The sequence below is a fragment of the Oreochromis aureus genome, linkage group 3 (assembly GCF_013358895.1).
Source record: "Oreochromis aureus strain Israel breed Guangdong linkage group 3, ZZ_aureus, whole genome shotgun sequence".
Lineage (NCBI taxonomy): Eukaryota > Metazoa > Chordata > Actinopteri > Cichliformes > Cichlidae > Oreochromis > Oreochromis aureus.
In genome coordinates this window covers 50,322,798-50,338,070 of record NC_052944.1, presented here as the reverse complement: position 1 = coordinate 50,338,070, position 15,273 = coordinate 50,322,798, and the positions used below count along the sequence as shown (strand labels likewise).

The 15,273-nt window shown below is 42.6% G+C and overlaps 1 protein-coding gene and 1 long non-coding RNA gene across 3 annotated transcripts in view; one reads left to right on the top strand and one right to left on the bottom strand.

The window, feature by feature from the left end:
* Positions 1-15,273, bottom strand: part of LOC116335941 (butyrophilin subfamily 2 member A2-like) — a 144,752-nt gene that overhangs the window by 120,670 nt on the left and 8,809 nt on the right. The window lies entirely within an intron of this gene.
* LOC120433134 lies at positions 7,263-13,881 on the top strand. Of its 2 annotated transcripts, XR_005608348.1 has the most exons (8): positions 7,263-7,478; positions 10,968-11,158; positions 11,257-11,370; positions 11,525-11,730; positions 12,411-12,572; positions 12,825-12,949; positions 13,055-13,176; positions 13,294-13,881. It is a non-coding gene; the product is annotated as an uncharacterized LOC120433134 (long non-coding RNA). The 2 variants fall into 2 exon arrangements; XR_005608346.1 differs by lacking the exons at positions 7,263-7,478; positions 10,968-11,158; positions 11,257-11,370 and having other exon boundaries at positions 11,386-11,730.

Here is a 15,273-nt window from a genome sequence, read left to right as displayed (position 1 = left end):
AGTTTTTAAAAAGTTGTATTTCACAAGAGAGAACCTGTGTTAAAAGACTGACAAAATCTATTCAAATTCCCTTTGAATTCAAGCATATATTCTTTGTGTTTGTTCTGCATTTACTTCATTATATTGCATAAATGTCAGTTACAAGCTTAAATATAAAGTTGAAAAAATTTAATTGCAACCAGGCTATGATCAAGTAATTGTGATTAATCGCGATTAATTACAGAAAATTGTTAGATTAATTCGTTAGTGCTGTCAATTTTTTATTGACAGCACTAAATATATATATATATAAAAAAAAAAAAACACCCAGCACGCCCCTGTGGGCGGTTTATCCTTCAAGCTCGGGTCCTCTACCAGAGGCCTGGGAGCTTGAGGGTCCTGCGCAGTATCTTAGCTGTTCCCAGGACTGCGCTCTTCTGGACAGAGATCTCCGATGTTGTTCCCGGGATCTGCTGGAGCCACTCGCCTAGCTTGGGAGTCACCGCACCTAGTGCTCCGATTACCACGGGGACCACCGTTACCTTCACCCTCCACATCCTCTCGAGCTCTTCTCTGAGCCCTTGGTATTTCTCCAGCTTCTCGTGTTCCTTCTTCCTGATATGCTGTCATTGAACCGCTACATCGATCACTACAGCCGTCTTCTTCTGTTTGTCTACCACCACTATGTCCGGTTGGTTAGCCACCACCATTTTGTCCGTCTGCATCTGGAAGTCCCACAGGATCTTAGCTCGGTCATTCTCCATCACCCTTGGGGGCATCTCCCATTTTGACCTCGGGACTTCCAGGTTATACTCGGCACAGATGTTCCTGTACACTATGCCGGCCGCTTGGTTATGGCGTTCCATGTATGCCTTGCCTGCTAGCATCTTGCACCCTGCTGTTATGTGCTGGATTGTCTCTGGGGCATCTTTACACAGCCTGCACCTGGGGTCTTGCCTGGTGTGATAGACCCCAGCCTCTATGGATCTTGTACTCAGAGCTTGTTCTTGTGCTGACTCCTCAGGACTTGCCTGACCCTCTGCAGGTACTTGGTGGTTGCAGCTTTCCTAGCGGCCTCTTCATGGTTCCCATTCGCCTGTGGGATCCCCAGGTACTTGTAACTGTCCTCTATGTCTGCAATGTTGCCTTCCCAAATGACAAGACAGTTGATTCATATAGGCTCTTTTCTACAGCTAAGGGTCTGGAGTGACTCACCCACTAAAATATACCTGATATATATATATATATATATATATATATATATATATATATATATATATATATATATATATATATATATATATATATATATATATATATATATATATATATATATATATATATAGCAGCACGGTGGCACGGTGGTTAGCACTGTTGCCGCACAGCAAGAAGGTCCTGAGTTCAATTCCACCATCAGGCTGGGGTCTTTCTGTGTGGAGTTTGCATGTTCTCCCGTGTTTGCGTGGGTTCTCTCCGGTACTCCGGCTTCCTCCCACCGTCCAAAGACATGCAGTTTGAGGATAGGTTAATTGGATAATCCAAATTGCCACTAGGTGTGAATGTGTGAGTGAATGTGGCGTGAATGGTTGTCTGTCCCTGTGTGTTGGCCCTGCGACAGACTGGCGACCTGTCCAGGGTGTACCCCGCCTCTCGCCCTATGACAGCTGGGATAGGCTCCAGCGCCCCCCGCGACCCTGGAAAGGATAAGCGGAAGCGAATGGATGGATGGATGGATATATATATATATATATATATACACGCATTATTTATATTTATACATTAAGAAGTGTTGTACTAGAAATGTCTAAGTTTAAGGATGACAAAAAATAATTTCATTTTTAAGTGCCACTAAATTTGTAAGAAGCAATATTAAAAATAGTAAGTTGCCACAAAATGTGTATTTTTATGTAGCTGAAATTAAAATGTTTATATCAGTGGAAGTGTATCATTTAGTTATTGCTCCGTCAGAAAAATCAAATTATTCTATGTACCATGTACTTATAATGAATAACTTGCCCTAACTTTGTGATCTTAAGTAAAGTTTTTCTTCTTTTTTTTTGCCTGTCCCGTTTGGTGTTTTAGCCATCAGAATTGATGTCTGAAAGCCAAACGAAGATACCCAATGGATTTACTTTGCGAAGTGGATCGTCACGGCCTTGCCGTTTTGGTCCATTTGATTGACCTTTGTTGTTATTATTTATTTTATTTTCAGTTGTTACAGCTGGGACAGACATGGCTGGGGGATAGGAAGGGGAGAAAGAAAGATGAAGGAACAGAAAAAGTGCCAAAGTGAACCAAGTTACAGGCCCAGAGGCCTGAGGGCCCCCACACTCCGGAAGAGGCCCGGCCGAGCCACGGGCGGCAGGCCTCGCCATGCAGCCGCCGGGAGTGAGCCGGAACATACCTGAGCGCCCAGCCCAACACCGAGAACCCCCAACGCACCGACGCCTGAGGGCATCAGCCACCGGCAGGAAGTGTGGTGAGGGGAGATAGGCATCCATAGGGCCTGAGATGTTCACAGTGAGGTGGAGTCCGAGATCCGACCTGACATATAGACACAGACAAACATGCACACACATACACAAACGTGCATTCCCACCCTCATGCACACACATACAAATACTCAGCAAATACTCAACAAACACTCATACACCAGCTCCCCCGCTGACCCCAGTAGGCACCCCCGCCCCCCAGAACCCACCAAGGCAAGGGGCCCAGGTCCGTCCAGACCGGGGACCCGGCAGCAGCACCGCCAAGCCCCACGGGACCCGGGGCAGCCCACCCAACCCCACCACAGAGGAAACTATACCCGCCCCATCTTTCAATCATCTCCCAGGCTACACATGACAATAGACACCCAGGTTGAGTCCATTCTCCACCTCTCCTATGTCTCTCCCCCACCTGCAGAGTGAACTCCTACAAGAATGGAACAGCCTCCCTGCCAGTTTAAGAGCCCCCAAGTTGGCCGATGAACTAGAGGCCCCCCGCGCCAAGGCTGAGCCCCCACGTACCCACCCACCCACAACCTCGGCGACACACCAACGAGGACCGAAGCCCCCAAGGCCCAGCCAGAGCCCCAGCATGGAGGCGGAGCACGTGAATTATCATACTGAATCAAACCCATACTGAACATCACTGGTGAAATTTTTGCATTTATTATCTCTGGTGAATAACTTTAGTTTCAAATTTTTGCATACTGCAGAAACAGTCATGAAGGTCTTTGTCTTTCTTAAAAACACTGGGTGCTTCATCTCATAAATTTAGACCAACTGTAGCTTTACCGTCAGTGAGGTTTTGGCACAACTCTTTGACAGTCAAAGTGACACAGAGGAGAATGTGTCAGAAACAGGATTGTGTTGAGGAGGACCCTGATTTTGATGAATTTTCATGTGATAAGAATGACAGTCCTGTTGTCTTATGATACAGCTGTATCATGACATGACTGTAGCCAAATCCAGGCAAATATCCCAGAATGCATTTTGTCTAAAACTCAGTTGCAGAGGAACACAGAGTGGTGGAGTGAAATATTAATCTTTCTGGATCACAAAATAAACTTTTAAGATATTTTCAGGTGAGAATGTTGCTGTGTAAACTTCAAATATTTGCAAAAGTGCCCTAATGTTTTCGGAGATGCCTGTTACTTACCAGCTGACCGCACATCTGGACTGGCCATCCGGTGGGCCGATGGTGATTTTTCGTTTTTATGTTTGTTTGTTTGTTTGTTTAATGTTATAAACAATGAAAGGTGGCGGATTCGCCAATTGGTCATGATCAACTCTGGACTGGACCAATTACAATACATCGTATTTAGGTGAAAAAGGAGCGCAATTTGTCTTTAAGTGGTAAAATAGAGTTTTGCTTTACAGAAATGTTAGCAGAAAATTGCTTTTTTTTGTGGACCCATTTGTTACGTAGGGCCCAAAATGGCCTCCGTACAAGGAAGTGGTAGCTCTAATACTGACCAGTAATGCACCACCACACGCACACTGCAATGGGTTACACAAGATTCATTTATTCTTTCTCCGGGTAAAACTACTGGCTGAAGACACAACTCTGGCCAGGAATCCAAGGCCCAAAGCCACCGCGGTCAGGATAATTAGCCTGGTTACAAACAGGGGAAAGGTGGTTACTTGGAAGAACAGGCAGCCAAAACGTAACAATCCTGCATCTTCCTCAAAAAGGCTTGCCACCCACCTTTTCAGGCCTGACTTCGTTCGAGGCTGGGTCTCCACATCGCTAGAACTTCCCCAAAACTGGTCCAGTTTCCTTATCAGGGGCACAGAGAGAGAATCTCCACTCCCACATGGGTGTGGCCCACACTTTACATCAAACACCAAAAAAAACACCAAAGCATGCAATTAAATACAAAACAAAATCTAACGTGATGTCAGTCCAAAAGCTTAGTGGGGGATTCTCTCCATCCTTTTCCACCATGCTATACTCTGTAACACATTAAAAATATTTTTTTTATAGTCAATAGTGAAAATTAGTGAGGATTTTTTTTCTGTTATTTAATTTTCTATATATTTCTTAATAATTCCTTCATAAGTTTCAAAGGGAAACTCTGTTTGTATTGTGGATGCTGTCTGGGGAGAGGAGGGTATTTTTTTTCTATTTTGTTATTGGTGATTTTCGCTGATTTCGGCTTTTTAACTTCGTGTTGTGACCAACCTCTTGGTTCTGTTATATTTCATTTGTTTTATTGGTGATAGCAGCTTTTTTTTTTCTTTTTAGTTCAATTATTAATAATAGTATTAATGATAAATCTTGTAATTTGACATTTTTGCCTTCATATCTCCTTTTTTCTTTCATCCCGGAATCTTTCAGATAGGTTCATGCAGGTTCACGTTGTCAAGTTGAGTTGGTTAAAGTCAGAAGTTGATTAGCTGACTAGGTCTTCAGCAACACTTAATTCAATAAACAATTAATCAGCAATTATGCTCTAATTTGTAACTGAGCTTTTTAGTGAAAAAATGAAGTGCACAATTAAAGTGTAGCAATTTCTAAGTTATTACTACTCATTTTCCAAAGTAATAAAAACTTAATATCCAAGTCATAGCAACAGTGGTTATAGCTGAGTAATATTACATTAAAATTTATGTGATTGGATAATAAGTGCCCCAAAACTGGGGGTAATAATGTGGAAATACAGCTCAGTAATAAAGTGGTAATAGTGGGTTAACAAGGCAGAAGCCAGAACATAATAATGTGATAATTTGTTAAATTATTACCACTTAATTACCCCTGGCACTTTCTTTGTAACAAGCAGGAAAGTGGGCATCTGGGCAACCTTTGTCAAAGTTAATTTATTGTTTGTTTGTTTTTTTCCTCTCTTTTATTATGTCACTACAAGCAACATGTGGAAAAGCTCCTCTTTTTAAATGTACATGCTATTACTTAGGAAAAATGCACCTCTGCAGTAATGGATTAAAACCGTTGACTGGTGATAATAAAACTAATGTAAAGTTCACATTGAGGTCATCATTTTGATGAGTTAACCAACCATTTTTCCTAAACTGGTGGAAGCGCTTTAAAAACAGGAAATTGCATGTTTAGGTTAAGTAATACATCAGGGGGTTATCAGAGGATGACTGGGTGTAGTATTACAAGCCATGCTGAAAAAAAAGTAATGCAAAGCTTTATCTTCCATTATCAATGCTTTTATCTTTCACTTTTATTAAGAAGAAAATGACATTGTGTTTCACAGCTGGGCAGTACAGTTGTGTGGTAGTTGGCACAGTTTCACACTAAGAAGAATGCAGCAGCCAGCTACGCCTTGTATGTTCTCCTTGTTCGTGTGCTCTTTTTGGGTACCTTGCCTTCTTTCCAGAATACAAAAAACATACATGTTAGGTTAATTCTAAATAAATCTCTGAAACATTAATTAAGTTGTATTAATGTCAGCCTGTTTATGCATTAATGCATTTTAGAAAGGACATGCAGGCATTCTGATATTTCCCTCTGCCTTATTACTCTAGATCAGCAGTCCCCAACCTTTTTTGCGCCATGTTTATGTCCAACAATATTTTCGCAGACCAGTCATTAAGGTGTTGCGGATAAATACAACAAAATAAAACCAGTACCGGTACCAAAACAAGAAGATTTATTCATAACACACGGGAAAAGACCCAGGGAAACCGAGTTAACAATAAAAACAATTTTTTTAAAAAATGATAAAAACCCTGAAAACCATAACTTTAACACCTGAGCCTCAACTCTCGCGGCCCGGTACCGAACGACTCACGGACCGGTACCAGTCCACGGCCCGGGGCTTGGGGACCCCTGCTGTAGATTTCATTGTCAAAGTTCAAGTAGAGAGTTTATTAAATACCAGCAACAGCAAAATCCATGAATTCGTCCAGAGAATGTTGTGAATATTTTTCACAACATTTTTGCACAAGAAGCAACACAAGTAGCTCCGTTAATCACTCTGAGAGAGAATCATCAGGACAGAATCTAAATCATATGAACTTTCTTTGTTGGCATCATAGACAGTTACATCTTAAATGAGGTAGGTACTGTATGATAACAATAATTCATACTGCATACAACTATAGAAGAGTGAACCAACTAAAAATTTACAGTGAATACTAGTTTTCTGAAGTACTTAATCTGTGCAGTGTCTTTATCTCTGCAGTGTTTCCATATGATGTTTTGAGCACAAGTTCTAGTTTGTGCAGTTCTCTGTGAGAACAATTAGGAATTTTAACTACCACACAGATAAACAGCAGTGAAACTGGGCTAACATGTAGAAAAATGTGTCTCTTTACATTTGCGTTAGCTGAGATCAGAAAGGTCATCATTTTGCTCAACACCTCTGCAAATACTTAATTAACTTTACCATCTTAGCCTATTTTGTCTTTGCCACTTTCCGGTGTGATAGCTTTTCATCATATACTTCCAACCATGTTAGTTGACAGTTCAACACGTTCTCACTCCCAACTCGTCAAATGTGTGACGCATGGTCAGGCTCCCTCTGCTTCACTTATCGACGCGCAGGGTACCCCCCTCGCGTCGAGAATTGACGTGCAGGGTCCTCCTATTGAATACTATAGCGCTCCCTAAACGTTGCTTATTGACGACAAGAGATTGCCGCGGAAGAGCCTGTTGTCCGTATATTTATACATTTCCGAAATCACATTGTAGTGACGTGTACTGAACACAATATATTATATAATGTAAACAACTACCTGAGAAACATCAGATACAGCAGATAAATTAATTATAGGCCATTACTTTTGTATCGTTTATTGCATTTATGGAGGGAGAGGTGTATGCTGGGTAATGGCACAGCTAGTGACCGGGTGAGACCCGCTTCGGATGTTCAGTCCATCAGGCGTTATTAGCACAAATCAGTCCCATAGATATGGGCCATCTCCACCTGCTAGATTGTTCAGAAGGTTGTTATCATCCATCCAGATGGAGGATCACTAACAGGAGCGTGGGAAGACTCCAGAATCCACTCTGGGTGGAATCCGGTGGATACAGCAGTGTTACAGGTAAGATCATTTAAACAGACAGCATTTATAGAATGACTATTAAAAGTCAGCGAGTGTCAATAATGTTAATGTGGTTATGTTAGTAATACACCGAGTGCTAATATAACAGCTTTAAGATGCATTTGTAGATATTATTACGTGTTTTACTGTCTTTATGGTGCTAGCTTAAAGTTACGGTGTAAACGTTAGCTTATATTGTAGTAAAGCTGTTACTGTTTAAACGATGTTAGCACAGAAATATTAGCTTCTGTCATGACTGATAAAGTTACTAGTTAATAAAGTTTCCAGTAAAGTGATTAATCGCAGCCACAGATTGACAGTAAATATCTCGATTAGCTTCAATGCATCTGTTATAAATATGTGCACGTTTCAGTGCTTCGTTTAAACTGTATGATACTTATACTGACCCAGGGTCAGTGTAAAATACAATCCTAGCTGTATGAACAAAGCCTGGCTCCTTTAATCCTGCATGACAAACCTCAGGATGCAGGTTATTATTACTCTTTCCTGCTGGCACACCTGTCACACCTGAGAGTCAGCTAGAAACTTACAGTGACGTGGACATCATGCAAAGACTGCCAGACTCTGTAATACTGTAAATGATCAGTGACTCAGGTTAACACTAAACTTTAAACAGTCCCTCTGTGTCTCTGTGTGTGCTGAACATCTGGAATCAGATTGAGTCAGGCTGCATCAGCTGAATCTGTTATTTGTAAATATCATCCATCCATCCATCCATCCTCATCCGCTTTATCCGAGATCGGGTCGCGGGGGCAGCAGCCTAAGCAGAGAAGCCCAGACCTCCCTCTCCCCAGCCACCTCCTCCAGCTCATCCGGGGAACACCAATGCGTTCCCAGGCCAGCCGAGATATAATCTCTCCAGCGCGTCCTGGGTCTGCCCTGGGCCTCCTCCGGTGGGACATGCCCGAACACCTCACCCAGGAGGCGCCGGGGGCATCCTTGTCAGATGCCCGAACCACCTCAACTGGCTCCTTTCGATGTGGAGGAGCAGCGGCTCTAAATGGTAAATGGTAAATGGCCTGTATTTATATAGCGCTTTCTAGTCCCTAAGGACCCCAAAGCGCTTTACATATCCAGACATCCACCCATTCACACACACATTCACACACTGGTGATGGCAAGCTACATAGTAGCCACAGCCACCCTGGGGCGCACTGACAGAGGCGAGGCTGCCGAACACTGGCGCCACCGGGCCCTCTGACCACCACCAGTAGGCAACGGGTGAAGTGTCTTGCCCAAGGACACAACGACCAAGACTGTCCAAGCTGGGTCTCGAACCGGCAACCTTCCGATTACAAGGCGAACGCCCAACTCTTGAGCCACAATCGCCCCTGCTGTAGATTTCATTGTCAAAGTTCAAGTAGAGCGGCTCTACTCTGAGCCCCTCCCGGATGGCCGAACTTCTCACCCTATCTCTAAGGGAGAGGCCAGCCACCCTTCGGAGGAAGCTCATTTCTGCCGCTTGTATCCGCGATCTCGTTCTTTCGGTCACTACCCACAGCTCGTGGCCATAGGTGAGGGTCGGGACGTAGATCGACCGGTAAACTGAGAGCTTCGCTTTTGCACTCAGCTCCCTCTTCACCACGACGGACCGGTGCAGCGTCCGCATCACTGCAGCCGCAGCACCAATCCGTCTGTCGATCTCCGGCTCCCTTCTCCCATCACTCGCGAACAAGACCCCGAGATACTTAAACTCCTCCACTTGGGGCAGGAACTCATCCCGACCGGAGTGGGCACTCCACCCTTTTCCGGCTGAGAACCATGGCCTCAGATTTGGAGGTGCTGATCCTCATTCCCGCTGCTTCACACTCGGCTGCGAACCGTTCCAGTGCGAGCTGGAGGCCCTCACCGATGAAGCCAACAGAACCACATCATCCATAAAAAGCAGAGATGAGATTCTGAGGCCACCGAAGTGAAAGCCCTCCGCCACTTGGCTGCGCCTAGAAATCCTGTCCATAAAATTATGAACAGAATCGGTGATAAAGGGCAGCCTGGCGGAGCCCATCACCCACCGAAACGAGTCCGACTTATTGCCGGCAATGCGAACCAAACTCTTACAACGGTTGTATAGGGATCGAATGGCCCGTAGCAATGGGCCAGACACCCCATACTCCCGCAACACCTCCCACAGGACACCCCGAGGGACACGGTCGAATGCCTTCTCCAAGTCCACAAAACACATGTAGACTGGTTGGGCAAACTCCCATGCACCCTCAAGTATCCTCGAGAGGATAAAGAGCTGGTCCAGTGTTCCGCGACCAGGACGAAAACCGCATTGTTCCTCCTGTATCCGAGGTTCGACTAACGGACGAACTCTCCTTTCCAGCACCCTGGCATAGACTTTCCCAGTACTTTTTAATTCAGGTGTGGGGATAATACGTAAGATTACAGTGAAGAGATGTACCAGATTAATCCCTGGCCAAAGGTATCGTACTTAAATCAGACTACTGATCCAGCCACATCAGCCTTTTGTGAGGTCTGTTTAAAGTAGACTTAAAATGAACTGCAGGTTCCTGAGAGGTGGACTGTGAGCACAGGATCACATGTTCATACATACAGCTGCAGCAAGCTTACATTAATTTTAAATGGATTTGTTACTCTGATGTCTGTCTCTCTGTTAGTCCTCTGACAGACTGGTGACCTGTCCAGGTTTGCTCTACCTATGACTACTGGGACAGGCTCTAATAGAAAGTTTCTATTATTCTCATTTAAAGTATTTAAGTGCTTATGCATATGCTTAGTTGTGACACTGTTATAGACTGTTCAGTGAAAGTTTCTAAAACTAGATGAACTTACTTCAGCATCAGCAGTTTGAGAAAACAACTCCCTTTACAGGTGCTGATAAGGCCAAGGGCACAAAACAGCGTAACCATTGATCCGTTAGGTTTCATAGCGAGGCGTGTGAAGTGTGGTATGATCAGTTTGTAACTTCCTCCCTCTTCCTTGGAATGCAAAGAGGAGTGTGAGCACCACTTCTGTGGCAGAGCTGGCATGACTGTGAACTTAGATGTTTGATGTGTGTTGGCTCTCCTGCGCGCAGTAATAAATAGCTTGATCACAGCAGATTTTATTTACAAAATTCCACGACACCCCCCCACCCCACCCTCCCACTGTGAACCTGAATTGAATATTCAGAAGAAAATGAATGGATAGACTGACATTTGTTTAAATACTTCTAGAAATCTGAGCTGTTGGTGTGGTAATAATATTAGAGCTAGCAATCTTTCTTACTGAATCTCTACTCTGAGTCATGTTACCTGAGATTAATTCTGTTTACCTGACAGCCTGGACACATGTGCTGTGTGAAGGATGTAAATCAAATCAGATCTTAACTGCTTACATTTAAGGAGCCTGGTCATATTTAATTGTAATATGAACCAATGATTTTCTGATTGCTGATTCCAAGAGAGTCTTTGTGGAAATCCTGTTTGGCTTTTTGTCATTTTAATTCTCTTTTCCGTTTGCCAGAACAGTTCTTCACAGTCGCTGTCCACATGGGTCAGTGGGACCAAGCAGCACTCTGCTAATGTGTGGACTCTGATCAGCAACATCCAGCAAGACCCAGGCAGTGTTTTCTATCTCCCTGCTGGAGTTTTTTGTTTGTGACGGGAGAGTCAGATTTTTGTTGAAGCTGGAGGAACAGCCTCACACTTGCAGAGGTAAGTCAGTTTGCAGAGATCCCTCCCACCCTGGATTTTATGTGGCAGATTTCATATCTGAAACAGTAATATTTCAGTGACTGCTGCTTATATCACAGGTTAATGCATGCTACTGATCCCTGATGGGAGAATCATCACCTCTGCCAACAAAAAAGCCTGGTGGATATTTGTTTGCAGTCTGATGATGGGACATCATGCTCTGCATCTTCAAAGTTTGTTTCTTGATTATTATTCATACACAGTAATGTGAAGCATGCTTATATCTAGTATAACTGGACCAACCTGGTGCTCTTCATTTATGGAGGCTGTTGAGTCTGAATGTTGGATGTTGTGTATCTCGTGTTCTCTGGGCTTTGTTGTCCTCAGTCTTTTTGCAGGATCAGAAAACAAAACCAGGAGATCTGTAAATGTTTCTTCTCCAATTGGATGATGATAAGACTGTGACACGGGATGCCACCTTTAGTCTTGTGATGAAGCAAAGCTCAGGAAGAAGTGTGATTAAATGGTACCCACATGTGTGCTGCTGAGAAGGATGTACAGGGGCACCTGCAGCCAAATAAAAGCTTCCTCAGGTTAGTTGTAGTTGCAGAATGCTTTAGGACTGAGACAGCTGAGGCATCAAATGTTTGATTAAAGCGATGAAAAAGAGAAGTTTCTTCCCTGTAATTATCACTTTTTAAAATCTTTAGCAACTTCAGGTCTGTCAGCGTGCTGAGGTCACAGAAACAAGAAAAGAAGCTTCAGACTTCAGAGTGTTGTTTACAGTTTTCTGTCATCATGATCTCCCCTGAAGTTTATCAAGCATTAAGTCCACAATACTGTAATGATGATTCTGACTTTGGTCACAGTTGCATAATATTTTAATAATATACAATTATTTTTTGTAATTCATATTTTTTATGTTAATCAAAAATTTACTTTGTGAAATTTGTATTTGAGAATGAAGAATGTGACAATATATTTTGGTTCAATATTTAATTCATTCAGATGCAATTGTTAAATGAAAGAAAAAGAAAAATATATTCTAATTTATCAAATATATATATATTACTTTTAATACATTAATTTCACTGTATTGACAATACCATATTGTATTCATACAGAATCAGTTTGGTATCATTGTTTGTCTGATTGCTGAAACTAAGAGCTAGTTTTATCAGTTTAGATCTAATGTATCCAAAGTTGAGCCCTAATGTTTCTTCACCCCCCTTGTGTGTGTGATGTCTGATTTCTTACATGCTCATGCTGGCAGAGCAGAGCGGCCGTTTGTGCTCACAGATGGTGACGGTGTGGAGAGACGGTGGTGTTTCCTCAGAAGAACTAGCAGAGTCACAAAGGGCACCAGTCCATCTCACCACCTTGACTTGCTGACTGTTGCTCGTCTGAACTGCACAGAGGAAATCAACTGACCGAGGTTTGTCCAGTGCAGTGTTATGAAATGTATATTTGTTATATGCTTACAGATATGTTTTTCTTGACAGAGGCTCTGCAGAGGTTAGACAAAGCAGAGAAAATATGTGCTTTACATTTTACTGTGATTTACTGGGATATTTGTTGCCTGATGTTTAGCAGGAATGGAGAAATGGAATCAAAGGGAGATGTTTTTGATGTTTTTGTAATGATGTAAGTAAATCTTCAATATTATTTATTTGCTTGGTTATATTAGGAGTGTTTCTGAGTGAGGGAGAGAGGAGTCATCATCCAGGTAAAGTGACGTGGATCAGTGGATACACTTGTCTCCCCTTTAAAGGAGATTCTCTTAGAGAGAGACGATCCGAGTCATCCTTAAATGTTAGTGCTTTCAAATACACAAACATTTTTAAAGGACAAAAACGAACATCCAACTTTGACTGTAACACAAAATAAATCTTTGCATGTGTGTTTTCAAACTCTCAGATGGGAAGGATATCAGTCTTGGACTGTCTAACCTGCTGGAGCAGCACTGAATAACCACCACACATGAGCATGTTCCTGCAACATTCAGCATCTGATCTGCCATCTGTGTGCTTCTGCTTTTGGTAAGTAAACACATGCCATCCATTTCTAACGGCCTGGTTACTTCCTGTCAGTTATTTTAGAAACCATGTGGTCACCTGACCTAACACTGTTTCTTCTTCTTCCCCTTAATGTTGAAGTGTCAAATGTTAAACAGCTGGAGAGGAAACTACACCAGTGTACTACTGGGATGTTTCAGCAACACGTGCCAGATGCATGGTGACATCACCAGAGACAGCCCTGCCCACCTCAGGACCTCGCCATTGATCATGATGATTATAATAATGACAGCGAGCGGAACTAAGACTGTAAAAATCCACGACCAGAATGTTTAGATGCTTTCTATTTATTAATGAATACTGAGAGCCTCTTTCTGTGTTTTGTCTGTTTTGTTTTTTTACCTCATTTGTTACTAACAAAGTTCACCAAACTCACACAGTTTACATTCTGTATGTTTCCATCTTTACCAGCCACACTCTGCCTGCATTTAAGAAAACAAACCTTAGAAATCGTCGTTTTTCTCTTTTGTAATTGATGATAATTCAGTGAATATACTGCGCTGCTTCCTTTTATTGCGTCACACATTGCTTTAAGTTTTTCAGTGTCCAGTTATTTTTTTACTGCTGTTTGAATTCTCTGTATGTTTGACCCTGTAGACTGTTTAATGGACTGCTTGTCTTCCTGTTTGTAACCGCTGCCTGTTTTTGACTAAAGATTTGGATTTCTGACTTTAACACAGCCTCTGTGTGTCCTCCCTTTGTGTCCTCGTCCTCTGTGAATGTGTTGCATGTGTCACAGATTCATTTATTAACAGCTTTCCCACAGTGAGTTGCATCAGCATTCATTCACAGCACATTTCAGAAGGATTCAGATTAATACAGTGATCTTTCCTGTAGAGGGCGTCTGAATTATGAGTCCAGTCCAGTTTGTTGTTCAGATGAACACCAAGGTACCTGTAGCTGTCCACAGCCTCAATGTCCATACCTTGGATGTTCAGTGGTTGCAGTGGAGGATGTTTGTGCCTGCGGAAGTCTACCACCAGCTCCTTGGTTTTACTGGCATTGATCTGGAGGTAGTTCAGCTGGCACCAGTCCACAAAGTCTTGAGTCAGTCCTCTGTACTCCTTGTCGTCCCCATCAGTGATGAGGCCGACTATTGCAGAGTCATCAGAGAACTTCTGCAGGAAGCACTGGGTGGTCTGCAGTGTAGATGGTGAAGAGGAACGGAGCCAGAACCGTTCCCTGTGGGGCCCCCGTACTGCAGACGACCCTGTCCGACACACAGCCTCATTAATTGAGACCTCATTAATTTGATAAATACATAGACAACACTTCCCTCTGAGCAACACTTTGTGACAGTGTGAGGAAAAAGCAGGTTGCTCAGGAAATACAACTGATTTACCTATATTACTAAAATAAAGAGTTACAGTTATTATATCATGCAGTGATACAAGTGAAGCATGTTACATCCTGGCCTGAGGAAAGATGAAAAATATTACGTTATTAAATATAATACAAATCCGACTTGACTCTTTCCAACTCCCTAAACAGATGAATGTTATAGCCAAATCTAGAGTCCAAAACAGAATCGTTAGTTAAAATCAGGGTCATGAGAAAAAAAAATAAAGAAACAAAGAAATAGGCCACTTAACTAGCTTGCTAAATTAAAAAGAAAAAGGCTTCCCACCCTTTAGATACCATAAAGCTATTTATGTTTTGTAAAAGTTGCTAATCTGCCTGTTCTAGGCACAAATACAATTGTTAGCACAGCACTACACTTTGCTTTAAAGTATAGTCTGTTTGATAGTCTCTAGAGCTGTGACCTAAAGTTTACATAATGTAACTCACAAAACAGGATGAACGGCTCCACTCTATACTACAGAGGAATGAAAATAATAATAATAATCATAATAATAATAATGATACTAATAACACCCCTCCAACAGCCCTCCCTTGCCTCTGGTCCTCTTGGACTCTCATCCTTTGGCCATGGCTGCCCCATCTGGCGTCTCCCTTGTCCTTTTCTGATTGAGATGGGCGCGCAGATGTCGAAGAGATGTGTGGTCTCAGGTTTTCTGTACTTTTAGGGGCTGGGGCCTAGTTTTTTTTTTTTTCTTTTCT